General features: G+C 46.9%; 1 protein-coding gene and 1 long non-coding RNA gene across 5 annotated transcripts in view; one reads left to right on the forward strand and one right to left on the reverse strand.

The window, feature by feature from the left end:
- RD3 (RD3 regulator of GUCY2D) overlaps window positions 1–7,731 on the reverse strand; it is a 20,490-nt gene extending 12,759 nt beyond the window's left edge. The window contains exon 1 of one of the 4 annotated variants that reach the window (XM_075412963.1): window positions 7,615–7,731. The gene's annotated coding sequence lies outside the window, so the exon portion shown is untranslated. Of the gene's footprint in view, window positions 1–5,702; window positions 5,724–6,634; window positions 7,015–7,316; window positions 7,429–7,614 lie in introns of those variants that run through there. The other 3 variants (XM_075412961.1, XM_075412962.1, XM_075412964.1) reach the window with 3 other exon arrangements.
- Window positions 7,578–12,805, forward strand: part of LOC142360475 (uncharacterized) — a 20,562-nt gene continuing 15,334 nt past the window's right edge. Inside the window, exon 1 of the long non-coding RNA XR_012763084.1 lies at window positions 7,578–7,731. This is a non-coding gene — a long non-coding RNA (uncharacterized LOC142360475). The remainder of the gene's footprint in view (window positions 7,732–12,805) is intronic.

A 12,805-nucleotide genomic window follows, 5' to 3' on the forward strand; every position in this document is an offset into this window, starting at 1 on the left:
ATGTACCTGGATCTTGCTACATGGTGGCCTCCACTCACTGTTACACATTATTAAGGATGAAGATCTTAAAACTTAAGACATTTCCCTTGGTCTTATCACCCCTTATGTATCACATTGGTGAGTCCTCTGCTAGCAAAAGTGAGTAGCAGAACAGACCACAGGTGGTTGTGAAAGATTTGGCCTCCCATTTCTTTTCAGCTCACTTGACAATAGGAATTTTTCATAAGCTTTTACAGGTATCTGACCAATTAAGATATCATTATTTCCATCTGCACCTTCACCCAATGAAGATGAACATGCCCTTCTGTAGTCTATCAGCAAAGAGTTAGCTTACTTGCTTTTATTCTGGCTATGACATGGTCTCACATTGGTTTAACTGCTGACTTCAGTGGCGTTAGGGGTAAACCAGTATAAAGCAGTATAACTGTGAAGCTGCAGAATGTCCTCCCAGCTCTTCCTAGCTCACCGCTGGTTTCATTAGCAGAGGAGCAAGGGCGGAATTTAGTGGTCAGAACTGGGAAAGACAGCAAGGAGACCTGGGCTTTCATTTGACCTGCTCTGGCTTTCACATGGTCCCGGACTATTCTTATTGCCTTATCTTTTTATCTCGCAGGTCTCCCTCAAAGCAAGTAGTTCTGCATGATGAGAACCATTTTGCCTAGCACTAGTATTGCAGAGGACAATCAGTTACAAACATATTTTGGATACCTTGTCTTAGCAAGATCTGCTGAAACCAAGCTTTGCACTATCCCAGAGCTTTCATAAAACACTGGCAACAGACAGATTTGCTTTTGATATGGGAACATGAACACCACTGACTCTGAACAGGACTTCCATTTGTCTTCCTCAAGTTACTTGAAAAATCTACTTCCACGTGAGAAGACTATAAAGCAAGGAACACACCTTACCTGCAGTTGAAATGGCCTGTTCTGAAATGAAAGAAAATCCTATCCAAGCATTTCTTGCACACTGGCAGCTTGTGCTGGCTGTTCCTAAGGGAATCTTGTTTGTATGAGCTTGTTTCCTTCCCCATCTCTCATCCATCATCTCCTCCTTTTGAGACCTGGAAACTGGCCATCGCTATTTAGCAGGCTTGACAAGCAACCACTCTTCCCACTACTGGTCTTTTCAGCCTGCAGAAGATACTGTGGGCTCCATTAATTGTTGCTGCTGTTTTCAATTTAAAGTTCACAGGCAGGCTAATCATTAAATGACTCAAAATGGCTTTCCTATTAGGAAAGACTCAAAGGACTGTCAGCAGGATGTGGGCAACCAACGGAAGCAAAAGTTTCAGCCTGACCTTCTTGTTGGGGAAAAGGACAAATATACACGTTGCAAGCATTCACGTTAAAATTATTAAAAGAAAGGAAGAAAGAGAAATAAAGTGAAAAAGATCTGAATACAGATCTTTATGTTGTACAATTAGTCCATTTTGTCGTTCCCTGTAAGAGGCTGTCCTGGGAGCTGACGTTAATCCAGTTGGTGAACTACTCTGATGTTATTCAAGAAAAATTTCAGAGTGGTTTATGTAAGTTCCACTCTGGAGACAGTTCTGAGTTTCAAGACTTTTGCCTCATTGACCCTACACCTTTGTCTAGAAGACAAACCTTCCCCTCACAAAGTTGACTGCAAGTGTGACCAACCACCTCACAAGCTTTCAAGTGTGCATTTACCTTAGCTAAGTTAAAGTCTGGAATACCTCACTTTCTCACACAGCCTCTGAGGGGTTTCTTCAATTTTTAGCAATTATTACTGAGACTTTTTGATGTAAAAGTTTCCTGTTAGCTTTAGTTCTAAAGAAGCTTTTTGCCTCTCTCCCAATCTCATTTTTGTTCTCCACTTTGTCAGCAATCCCTGCATTTTTCTCCTTCTCACATACTTTACAGCTTTCTCCATTCTCTCCTTGCAGCATTTTCTGTACAATTTCACCTCATCTTCCACTTTTTTACCTTCTCCAATATTTCCCCTTCTTGCTCCAGAGAACAGACCAAAGAATCATCAGAAGTATCAAAGTCTACACGTCTTATTTGTTTTTTAACCTTCCTAAAACAGGATTTCAGCCTTTCCTAGCTCTTTTACTAACAAAGGGAATGTTTCCATAGCTTGGTCTCTGGATGTTCCTTGGCCAAATTTGGCCTGACAGACATCATTGTCTTCAGACTCTTGTAGGCTAGATCACCACTTGCTAAGACTTGTTACAGCAGGGTTGCTTTCTGGTAAATCATGAGTCAATCAGCAGGACCTGTTTGCCTTGTAGAAGACGAACCTCTGAGAATAAAAAATTCCCTTTCCATTGATCCATTTCCTGGTTTACAGCTTCCAACATCCTCCAGGACAGGAAAGGAGTAGGCAGAGGTTGGGAAATGAGCATTTGTGGGGGGAAAAAAATAGAACAGAATACAGCTGGCCTCTCTATAAAGGCATGTCCTCAGCTTGACAAGTCTCCTGTGGTTTCCCTTTGCCTTCAGAGTCTGACAGTCCGGGAGTACTACTGACAACCCTCAGTGACTCTCAATAGTCTTAGAGGTATGGTAGTCGTGTCAGAGCAGAAGGAGAAAAGTCTTAAGGGGCTGGATGAGGAGCCCAGTCCAAAGTCTAGTGATGTCAATGGAAATGTTGTCACTTGGCTAGCTATAGACAGAGTCCCAGGAAATCCACTGTCATCCAGGCAAAGCACATCGACAAACGGGGCTAAGGAGCCGAGAGAGGCCTTCCCTCCCTTCTTGCAGGTGGTAGTTCCTTACTACTACAGTCACAGAGCAGAGAGACAGAATTTGCTCATGCAAGATATCCACTCAGCCTTTTTCCACACATGCCAGAGCAGAGGGTAATAAACAAGGAAGGTTATTTCTAAAAGAAGTGGGACAAACTCCATCCCCAAATTGTGGTGGTAAGTGTACTTTTTAAAGACATGCAGTCATGGAGAAAACAGATGATGTGAAATTGCAGAGCATATTAATTTTTTTGGTTTTAATTTGCTTCTTTAGTAGTTTGGCTTACGTTAACCAGAAAAGTCCAGTGTCCTTCAGATAGCAAAGGTTATCTAGTATCTCCCTGGACTGCAGCTCATAGGTAGATTAAGGCTGGTTTGGCTACACCCATCTCTGAAGTCTGTATGTGCTAACTGATACAACATTTAACCAGCTTCTCAGGCAGAATTTGTGGTCATGGCTATGCTGCTAGCTATACCTGCATGAAGTAGCATCAAGTAGCGACATCATCATAGATGAACCCCAAATTCTATTTCTCCTGTGATAAAGATATTTTAATTTTGTTCCAAACAAAGAATCTTAGCAAGTTCTAATTCAGAAACTGCTGCCAACACCTTCTCAATTTTATATATAAATAGCCCACCATAGCTTTGTAAAAGAATCCCTGTTCTCCACTGCTTTTCTGCAGAGTTGCTTACCATTGTCCTCTCCATACAGAGCCTTTTACCTCACAAGGGCCCAAAGAACCCTACTTCCTACCTGTCTGGAATGTCCCTTCTTGTTCAGTGACATGGAAGTCTATGGCGTTCACAGCTACTTGCCATGCGACTGTTATCTCACTGGAAATTACTATAACCTCAGACATCTGTCTCCCAAAGTGGCTATGAGGCAATTAATGCTGAAAAAGCAGTAGACAGGCTTTTCAATCAGGGAACTTAAAAGCAATGCAAATATAAGGATATTAATACAGCAGCATTCCTCATTCTGACCTGCACAATAGAGAGTGAACTCTTGGGGACATTCAGGGTCTGCTTATAGACCACAGCAGAGAACCTGCGTTTTGCTTTACAAGCATACCAGTTCTCTTGTGATGGACACAAGCTACTTGTGGACAAAAAACTTTCACAGTGGTTAAAATATATCCAGGGACATGACCCTGTTACAAGTAGCAGGGAATTTTGAATAACAGAACCATGGGGGATCAAGCCAACACTTCAAATGAAACATAACTGGCAAGTCTTCATGGCTGCAGGTGTTTAAGGAAAGCAAAAAGAGCCTCACAGCAGTGTCTAGAAGCGAGCTAACTGTGGCAGGGCACTGCGGGCCAGGTAATGCCTGTCTGCCCCTAGCAGGGCAGTGCTCGTGGTCCAACCAGCCTGCTGCAGGCTGACAGCTCCTGATGCTGCCCGAGTCTGCTTCTGAACGACAAGCACTCTCAAATACCTGTGAGAAGCATGCTGCTGTTCGGCATACAGTACAATTTCTGTATTAGTTTTTCTCCAGCAGACTTTGCATTCTCAGCACTATAGAAACAGGCTGGCTCTTTGTCTGGCGTAATTGCCACAGGGAGTTACAAGTCACTTAAGCCATTTGTGAATGTGCACGACTGTAAAAGTCACCGCTAGGTAGCATAACAGGAGGACAGTCAGGGCATATCACAAGGTGCTGCAAGACAAAAGAGAAACAAAAGCGGTACCACTTCTACCAAGGCAAAGCTTGAGTGGCCTTCTGAAAATACCACAGCAGTAATGGTATACATGGGTACATCACATTTTCTACAGCTAGTAGCCCTCAGAAGATTTTTTGTAATGAAACTCTTTAAAATTGAGAACACGCAAAAATTACTGCTCTCATCTCCCCAGCATTTGTGCAGTTTGTAATACATTCTTAGAGCTTCAACCTTTCAGAAAACAAGCCTATCATCTGGTGCACTTTACATCTGCACTTTGATTGCAAGGGGAGTAAAGAAAGAAGAATTCAACATGAACTGGGGTCAAAGCTCAGGTATGAATGAGAAAGGTATTTTTCAATCACTAGTCAAAACATGAGGAGAAAAGGTAGCTGATCTAACTGGTACAGCTTCACAATCTTCAGCAGAGCTGCACTAATATAAAACAGATTTGCCTCACTGAAATAAATAAAAGAGCTGTGTTGATTAACTCCAGATGAAAATCCAGTCTACAGATCTTAAAGTGAAGGCAGGGCCCAATAGCCTAGAGCTCTACTAATGGCTCGGACTCTCTAGAGCAGATAATCTTTGTGATAGCTGCAGAAGCAAAAAGGTGGGCGTTACTCAAATCTGCTTTTGAAGCAGAGTAGCATTTTACAGTTTGTCTGCTTATCAGAGCAAATGAGTTCCATCTGCTGAGAACCAGGACTATTTTCATGCCAAGTTCCCACTCACGCTTTATACAATATTTTCTAATACCAACCATAAAAACACACATATAACTTACACTGGACTGTTACCTAAACCTGCTGAAGCCAGAAAGTTAAAACACACCGATTTGCCCTGTTTGCCTAACTTGTTCTTAAAACTCCTGTATTTTGCTCAGATATGGCTATCTTGCTGTAGTGGATCAAACACACCTTTCATTCTATATCTTACTTTGATCTCTGCAGACTACAAAGTCAGGTTTCCAGTCAGGACAGAGGGATCTAAAGTGTTCTTCATCATTCATTCAGCCACATAAATGAGTTCAGAATGTAACACAGACACATAGCTTTCCTGTTATTAAAAATACTCAAACCACAAAAAAGTGTTGCTGCAATAAAGCAGCAATAGCATCTGATGGAAGGCTCCAGCACAAAAGGCTTTCAAAATCAAAACTCGGAGAGACCCTCGTCTCATCTCTCTCTATTCTACCATCATTGTAACTACACAATGTTATTAAAGGGGCAGTAATGTCACAAACTGCAGTTTCTAATACTGTCATTCACAGTAGATACTTATATCTATAGAATTATATAAAGTAAGAGCTTGAAACTCACACTCAAAAACGTATTTCTTCTGTTGTCAGGTCCACTGAAGTTTGGGGATTTTTTAAATTCATATATTGTGGCACAGATGAGACTAAAGGCTGTGAAAATGGGTGGGCGAGATGTGCATTCTCCATCCAGACTGAGGACTGATTCTGCTGTGAAAGCAGGAGTAACTCATTACATCATAAGGTGAGAATGCATTTTAACAGATGGTTGTACATTTCTGTTCAGTACTGAACCTTGGTTACAGTATCTGTAAGAAAAAATATTTACTGGAGATCCCCAAAGTTTCACTCTGTTTCAGTTCACTGCACAGCGATTAACTTGTGGGAGTTTTCCCTGTACTGGAGAATATGAAGACCAGTATTAAAGTTTGGTCCTTGTGACAGGAGTTGCTAAAAGAACACATGTTGTTTTAAAGTTAGTACTCAACAGAAAAATGCTAAATTTACAGTATGAAAACTTAAGCCTGTCTTTGTCGAGATCGTGTACAGCATAGGGAGCAACTGGCAGAGCTGTGGGAAAGCTCGTGCTTCTCTTCCGCAGTAGCTGGATGACCCACCAACAGCCCACCCGCAGAGCACAGCCACACAAGCAGTGATGAGCGCTGCCTTGAGACAGATTTTAATTAATGTGTTAGCACTGAGAGATGTACAGTGTAGTCTACGCTGTTACGCTACCACAACTCCAAAGCTACCCGACTGAGCTCAGTAGTACCACGCCGGGGTTGCTACACGTTGGACTTCCGCACCGAAGACGCTTGGTAGGGCAGATGTCTAACCCGAGAGATCCTGAACAAGAGCGGGCACAAGCAAAAGGCGGCACAAACCACGCTTTCCTCCTCGGCTGCCCGTTCTCCACGCAGCCGGTCCCCCAGCGCCAAGGCACGCAGGCTGGGGGGACACCCCGGCCCCCTTCCCTGCCCACCCATCCCGCCTCACCTTCGACGGTGGGGCTCCCGCTGCTTGCTTGCGCGGACGGACGGACCCAGCGAGAGCGGAGAGGGGCCCAGGGAGAGGACGTGGCTTCACGTCAAGCCCCCTAAAATGGCACAGCAGCTTCAGCCCGCGCTGGGGTAGGGATTAGCCCTGGTGACGAGGGATGGCAGCTGGGCTGGCAGCAGTGCTTTGGAGCTACTGGGGTTTTGTCCAGTACCTGCACAACCCACAGCTGCCCGCCAGAAAGCTGACACCCCTCCACTTAGGCAGACTTCGGCACCCGTGTGAAAATCCCTCCAAAACCTGAAAACTTTGCGGGGTTTTCTAGTCCGCGGACGAGCCGACGCTCCGCAGGAACGAACGCAGTTCGCAGAACTCGGACTCTCTCCAGCCGTTACAGCTGGGCTGCGCTCCCTGCGCCCCGTGCCCCCGCCCCGGGGCTCCGCGCCTCCCGCGCCGGGGCTGCGGGGAGCCGCCGGCCCTGACGCGCGGCCGCCGCTCCCTCACAGGAGCCTCTCGTACCGGGCAGCGACACCCACCCCGGCGGCAAGCGCCCACGCCGCCCGGAGGGCCGCTCTCCGCGGAAACCCCAACCCCGGACGCTTCGCGGCGAGGGCCGGGAAACGCGGCGGTCCCCACGGCCGCGGCAGCCCGCCCGCCGCCGGCGGCGTCCCCTCCTCCTTACCGCGGCCACCCGCTCCCGTCCCGCCGCCGAGGCTGAGGCGAGCGGCCGCGCCGGGGCAGCGCCGCCTCGACACCGCCGAAGTTGAGCGGAGCCGCCGCCACCGCCCGCTGCCGCCGGCCCCAGCCGCGCCGCCCGCCCGCCCGCCGCTCCCCCGCCGGCAGCCGCTGTTGCCATAGCGACCACGCTAAAGCGGCTTGGCCCGGGGGCGGCGCGCTCCGCCGGGGCGTCCGTCCGTCCGTCCGTCCGTCCGTCCGCCCGCCCGGCCCCGGGACGGCGCCGGCCCTCCGCGGGGACTCACCTCTGAGCAGCGGCACGGTGAACGGCTCAGTTTCATTTATCCCTTCCCAGGGCGGTCAGTCACAGCCGCAGCCGTCCGAGGGGCTTCGGTCAGCGGAGTCCCGCTGGGTTCGGAGGGGTGAGGCGGGACGAGGGGTCGGCGCGGGGGCTGGGAGGACGTGTGGGAGGCGAAGAGGAGGAGGAGGAGGAGGAGGAGGGTGGGGGGGGGGTAGCTGCGCTGCTGGGAAGGTGAAGGGCAGGCGGTGTCGGAGGGCAGCGCTTCGTCTCAGAAACGGGCTCTTTGCAAGAGGGGCTCTGGGCACCGGGAGCTGCGAGGGACGCGGAGGTTTTGGCAACCCCGAGAAGCGGCTGTGTTTAGTAAGGGGTCAGTGAGCAGAGCTGTGACTAGCGAGGGGTCAGCAGGGTGGCGAAGGAGCGAAAACCGGCCTGGAGACTGCCGGAGAGACGGGCGGCTACATGGGGCCGCGGGCGGCGAGGGAGCGGGCCCTGGTCCCAGCCAGGCGCGGCTGGAGAGACCCCTGCGAGCCCACGGCCGCTCACCCTGCCTCTTCCCGCAGCACAAAACCTGGTGGAGACCTCCCCACCGTCGCTGGCCAAACCCCCGCCAGATTCGAGGGGCGCCGAGCCGTGCCAGAGGGCCGCAGAGCCGTGGCCTTGGCTAAGGAAAGCACAGGGACCGGTGACACCGCCCGAGGACAAGTGAAACCCAAGTGTGTGTCTAAAGTCAAGCAAGTCCCTACTGAAAAGCGTTCCTAAGTTAGGGCCCAGGTTCTGACATCTTGGTATTTACCCTGTGCTTGCACAGCCAGGAGACAGTGGCGTTTCAGACCGTGTGTGTCCATAGAGTACACGCATAAATCAAAACAGACCAGCTAAACATTTACAGGTTAAAAGATGCCCAGTGCAGTCTAAATTAAAATGTATGAGGAGGTGGGTTTCTTTTAATGTCTAGTTTATTATTAGATCAAATAGCACAACCAGACTAACAAAGAGATTAGAAGCATTTTCTGCTCTAATTATTTCTGGAGGATTATGTGTCCGTCCTGAGCTTCAGCTCCAGCCCAGCATACTACCCAGCTTGCAGAGGCTTGTAACAGTCTGGGTATGCTCTGCTCAGCACGGGATTGTTGAGTTTGAAAGTCATTTTACATGGCTAAAGACCATTATGTTTCCATCCATTAAAACTTATTTCAAAAGTCATCAGCTCTGACTAATACAGAACAAACTCCATATTGAAAATACTTAGGTACCAGGTAAATGAGTTGTTGTATTTTCAATGCAGTGAAATCCAGGGAAATTCCTGCCATGAATCAGAGACACCGAAGGCTGGGGAATATCTTCAGGAGCAGTTCTTTGCAGATATATAAGCCTCACAATGGGAAAGTCATTCATTTCTCCTATACCTTATTTAGCAGTTGAAACCAATGATTCTTAGACTGTTGTACTGGTATGACTTCCCTGATCAGTCAGCACTCAAACCATCAGTTGCTTAGTAGCAGCACTCTGGTAACATAGACGGAGTAAATCTTTACTCAGCGGTCCATTTTCCAGCATGTGCCATGACAATCAAGGTTCACCATACTGTAGTTCGTAGTGCTGTCCGTTTGGGACTGCTGTTTTTCATGATTTATCAGATGCTGCCCTGACTCATCTGAGCATGTTACTAACACCGCAGCTGCAGCCCCTGTGATGTTAGTGGCAGGGCCTTCACATTTCAATGTCAAAGTCATAGGCCTCTGACAATGGCACTAAAGATGGACTTCTTCAATTGGTAGCAATCATGCTGCTGCTGTCTTCTGCATGGGTCCAACCGCAAGCAAATAATCTCACTTAATCACTGACAAAAATCAAATATAGTGTGGTAGGGTTCTATGTGGCCTGCTGGTTTTTGGCTAAGTTGAAGTGTGTCAATGAATATAATGGGGCTCACAGAGCGAACGTTGCCTTTTTCATAGGCTTAAAACCTTGCTTAGAAAAGTGCCACTTCTAGAGCTATTTGTCATATTTTTGCAGCACTTGTTTTCCCTCAGCAAAGCAGTTTTTCATTCACTGGGAAGATCTTCTTCCTGCTGTTTACTTCAAATCCAGTCAGCCCACCCACGCAGAAGTGCACTATGAGCAAAAGTGAGAAAGTTCATTCAGTCTTTAGCAGCAGTCCCCAGCTTTTTCGTGGCTGAGGCTCATCTGAGAAAAACCGGCAGTGTTACCGTGTCTCTTCTAGTGAATCTCTCTGTCTCTCTCCCCTCACTGTGGGGCTGCTCCTTTCTCCCTTCATGGGAGGGTGTGGGGCTGTGCCCAGCAAGGCTTAAATGCTTGGGTTTGGTACCTCAGCTGCTGCGGGGCGTGACCTCACCCGAGAGGTATGCTATCAGGGACCACTGATCGTTAAAAAAAAACATAGAATCATCATAGAATGGTTTGGGTTGGAAGGGACCTTAAAGATCATCTAGTTCCCACCCCCCTGCCATGGGCAAGGACACCTTCCACTAGACCAGGGTGCTCAAAGCCCCATCCAGAAAACAGTATCCTGAGTCAGTAGAAGAGGTAGATACTTGGATATTGTGTTCGAGGGCACAGCTGGATGAAGAACACGGTATACAGGTCTTTCTCAGGAAAACCTGTTAGGTAAGTCTATTACAGAGAGGGTTGTACCTCATCAAGGACTTTCGTCTTCGGATAAACATACCATGATGGTCTTGCAAAGATAGCTCTTGCTGAAGTGAACATCCGTTCTCCTGTCACCTTATACAAGCTCCTGAGTGATAGGCCTGTTACTGTATCTCAGTAGGCTCTGATGTTGGTTTTTTGCTCTCCTTCCCTCTTTTAGGAGATGACAGTTGCTATGGTTTACTAAAACCTAGAGATCCTGAAGCCATAGAAAAGAGAATCATGGGGTGCTATAATGCCAGGAGTGGAAGAAGATTGCTTAAAATGAGTATTGACTAGAGTAAAGGAAGAAAGTTAAGGCAAGAAAATTAGGCAGAAGCAGTGACTTCAGATAAAAGATTTGTATCATGGCCAAATATTTATTGTGGATGAGCCCCCAAGCTAAACATTTCAAAGGACTCTGGGAAAGCAATAGGAATTGTTGGCTTCACTGTAGAGAGGTGGAATGAGTTACATACTAGGAGCACTCTGCCCCTAACCTCAGCGGCACTAGGAAGCAAAAACCTACAGATGTTTCTTCTTTGCTGCAGGCATTGCACACTCAGTGCAGTCATCTTTAATGGCTTATTCCTTCTGATGTGCTGTAGTCAGTGAAGAGAGGCTGGAGGCACGCCGATCCTTGTGTTCTTCAGAGCATCCTTAACCCTGATGCAGTGAGTGCAGTTAGCTACGGCCCTCAGAAACACTTATACGCATGGAGATTATCCAGAGCACAACAACCCAATAATCCTCCAGCCATGACATATCCCCTTCTCTCGGAAACACCCGGTAAGCTGGGGATTCAGAGCGTGCGCTGCAGTAGCTGGCAGAGCCACTGATGGTTTTAACTCTGTGCACCAGAGGTAAGCAGCACCACAAAACCTGATAGGCAGTTCTTAAAATGCTGTTGCTTCCTTCTTGCCTTTCTGCTCGCCATTATAAAGAGTCACTGAACAGCAGCACTGTTTTAATTGCTGATTATCTTAACCGACCAACTTAACTGAGCAAATATTAGTTCTGTATTTTTAGCACTGTGAGTGAAAATGATGAAGTGTCATGAAATATTCAGCCAAAAAACAGATGTAGAAAGGCAAGCTGAGCAGCAAAAATTACAACACAGATGGTCATGATAAATTAATTGAAGGCACTAGGCTGCAGGGGGGGAGATGCAAAAAAATGCCATGGAGCCTTAAAGTAGACAGATGTCAAAAATATCTGTGATTATGCGCTTAATTACTCTCTCTATGATTGCTTGATTCCTAATGTACACTATTAGCAAACAATAATCTCCAAAGGACATTATCAAGGTTGTTGGCTTTTGAAATGACCACATCTCAAAAGCTGACACAGTCCATAATGTCACCTTTACAGGGCTAATATTTTTTTAACCATTAGTTTTCATTATGTGATCCAGATTCCTCCGGTACCAGAGACATAACTGCTTTCACACCATATTTGCAGGGGTTTTGCCTCTGTCTTACCCAAATATGTCTTATTTTCTCTTACACGGTTTCATGCAAATCTAACTGACAGTGATTGACAGATTTTCATTAGTCTCAGTGGGCTTTGAATTGTTTATTCTCTTTCATCTGAAAGTGAATTTTGTCCAAAATTCAGTACAACAGGAATATTGCCATTAAATTCAACAGGACTAAGACTTTGTCCATACTGTGTTTGAGTTTGTTCCAGAGTCTACTGAAATCAATGGAGGGATTTGAGCTCATCTAGAAAGGAATTAAAGAAAAAAAGGGGAGAGGCGGAGGGAGGGAGGAAGATGATCATGCTCTAGTTTCTTCTAATACATATACGGAGCATATAAGGAATCTAATTGTTGCTCCATACAGTGTATAACCTAATTATATCACTGAAACTTTATGGGATGTGTTGTTCAAGAAATACTAGCAGATACACCTCCTTCAGGAGAGATCAGTAGGAAGAAATGAGACAAGAATACCTATGAAACTGCTTGGGGATTTGAGACTGGAGGACACAACAGCGGGAAGATCCTCTGGAGGCAGGAACTGAAAACTCAAACAAGTCCCAGTGGGGTGACGCTGTTTGTGTAGTGCCTCCTAAAGAAAGTTGTGCCACCTCTTCCCACTCCAGGGCAGGCAGAGCTCTGGAAGGTGCCCGTATCCTCGGTGGGTCTAACTGATGCTTCTTTGAAACACTTAAGAAAGATGCAGGATACAAAAATCTCCTTGTCGCTACATCTTAAGGCCTTAAAGCCTACATCCCACAGTTAGGGAAGTAGGATCACCCCTTTCCCATTGCCAACAACCGCTTATGAACAACGGTTTCTGAAATGGTGGTGTTTCAGACGGGAGCACCCTGTGGGCAGTTGAATTAAGCCCACGTTCCCTGGGGTATCACTTCTATCCGTGGATTCTTTCCCGAGTCACCCACCCAGTGCGTGGAAAGCACTGGTATCTAAGCAGGTTTCAAGCCAGCATTTGGGATGCCCCTTGCACTGCTCCACCAACCTGCTGAGCATCCAAGCGCTGGCCATGAACACCAAATGCCTTTTGGCACAGCTGGAAACAAGA

Source organism: Opisthocomus hoazin, chromosome 2 (assembly GCF_030867145.1).
Source record: "Opisthocomus hoazin isolate bOpiHoa1 chromosome 2, bOpiHoa1.hap1, whole genome shotgun sequence".
NCBI lineage: Eukaryota > Metazoa > Chordata > Aves > Opisthocomiformes > Opisthocomidae > Opisthocomus > Opisthocomus hoazin.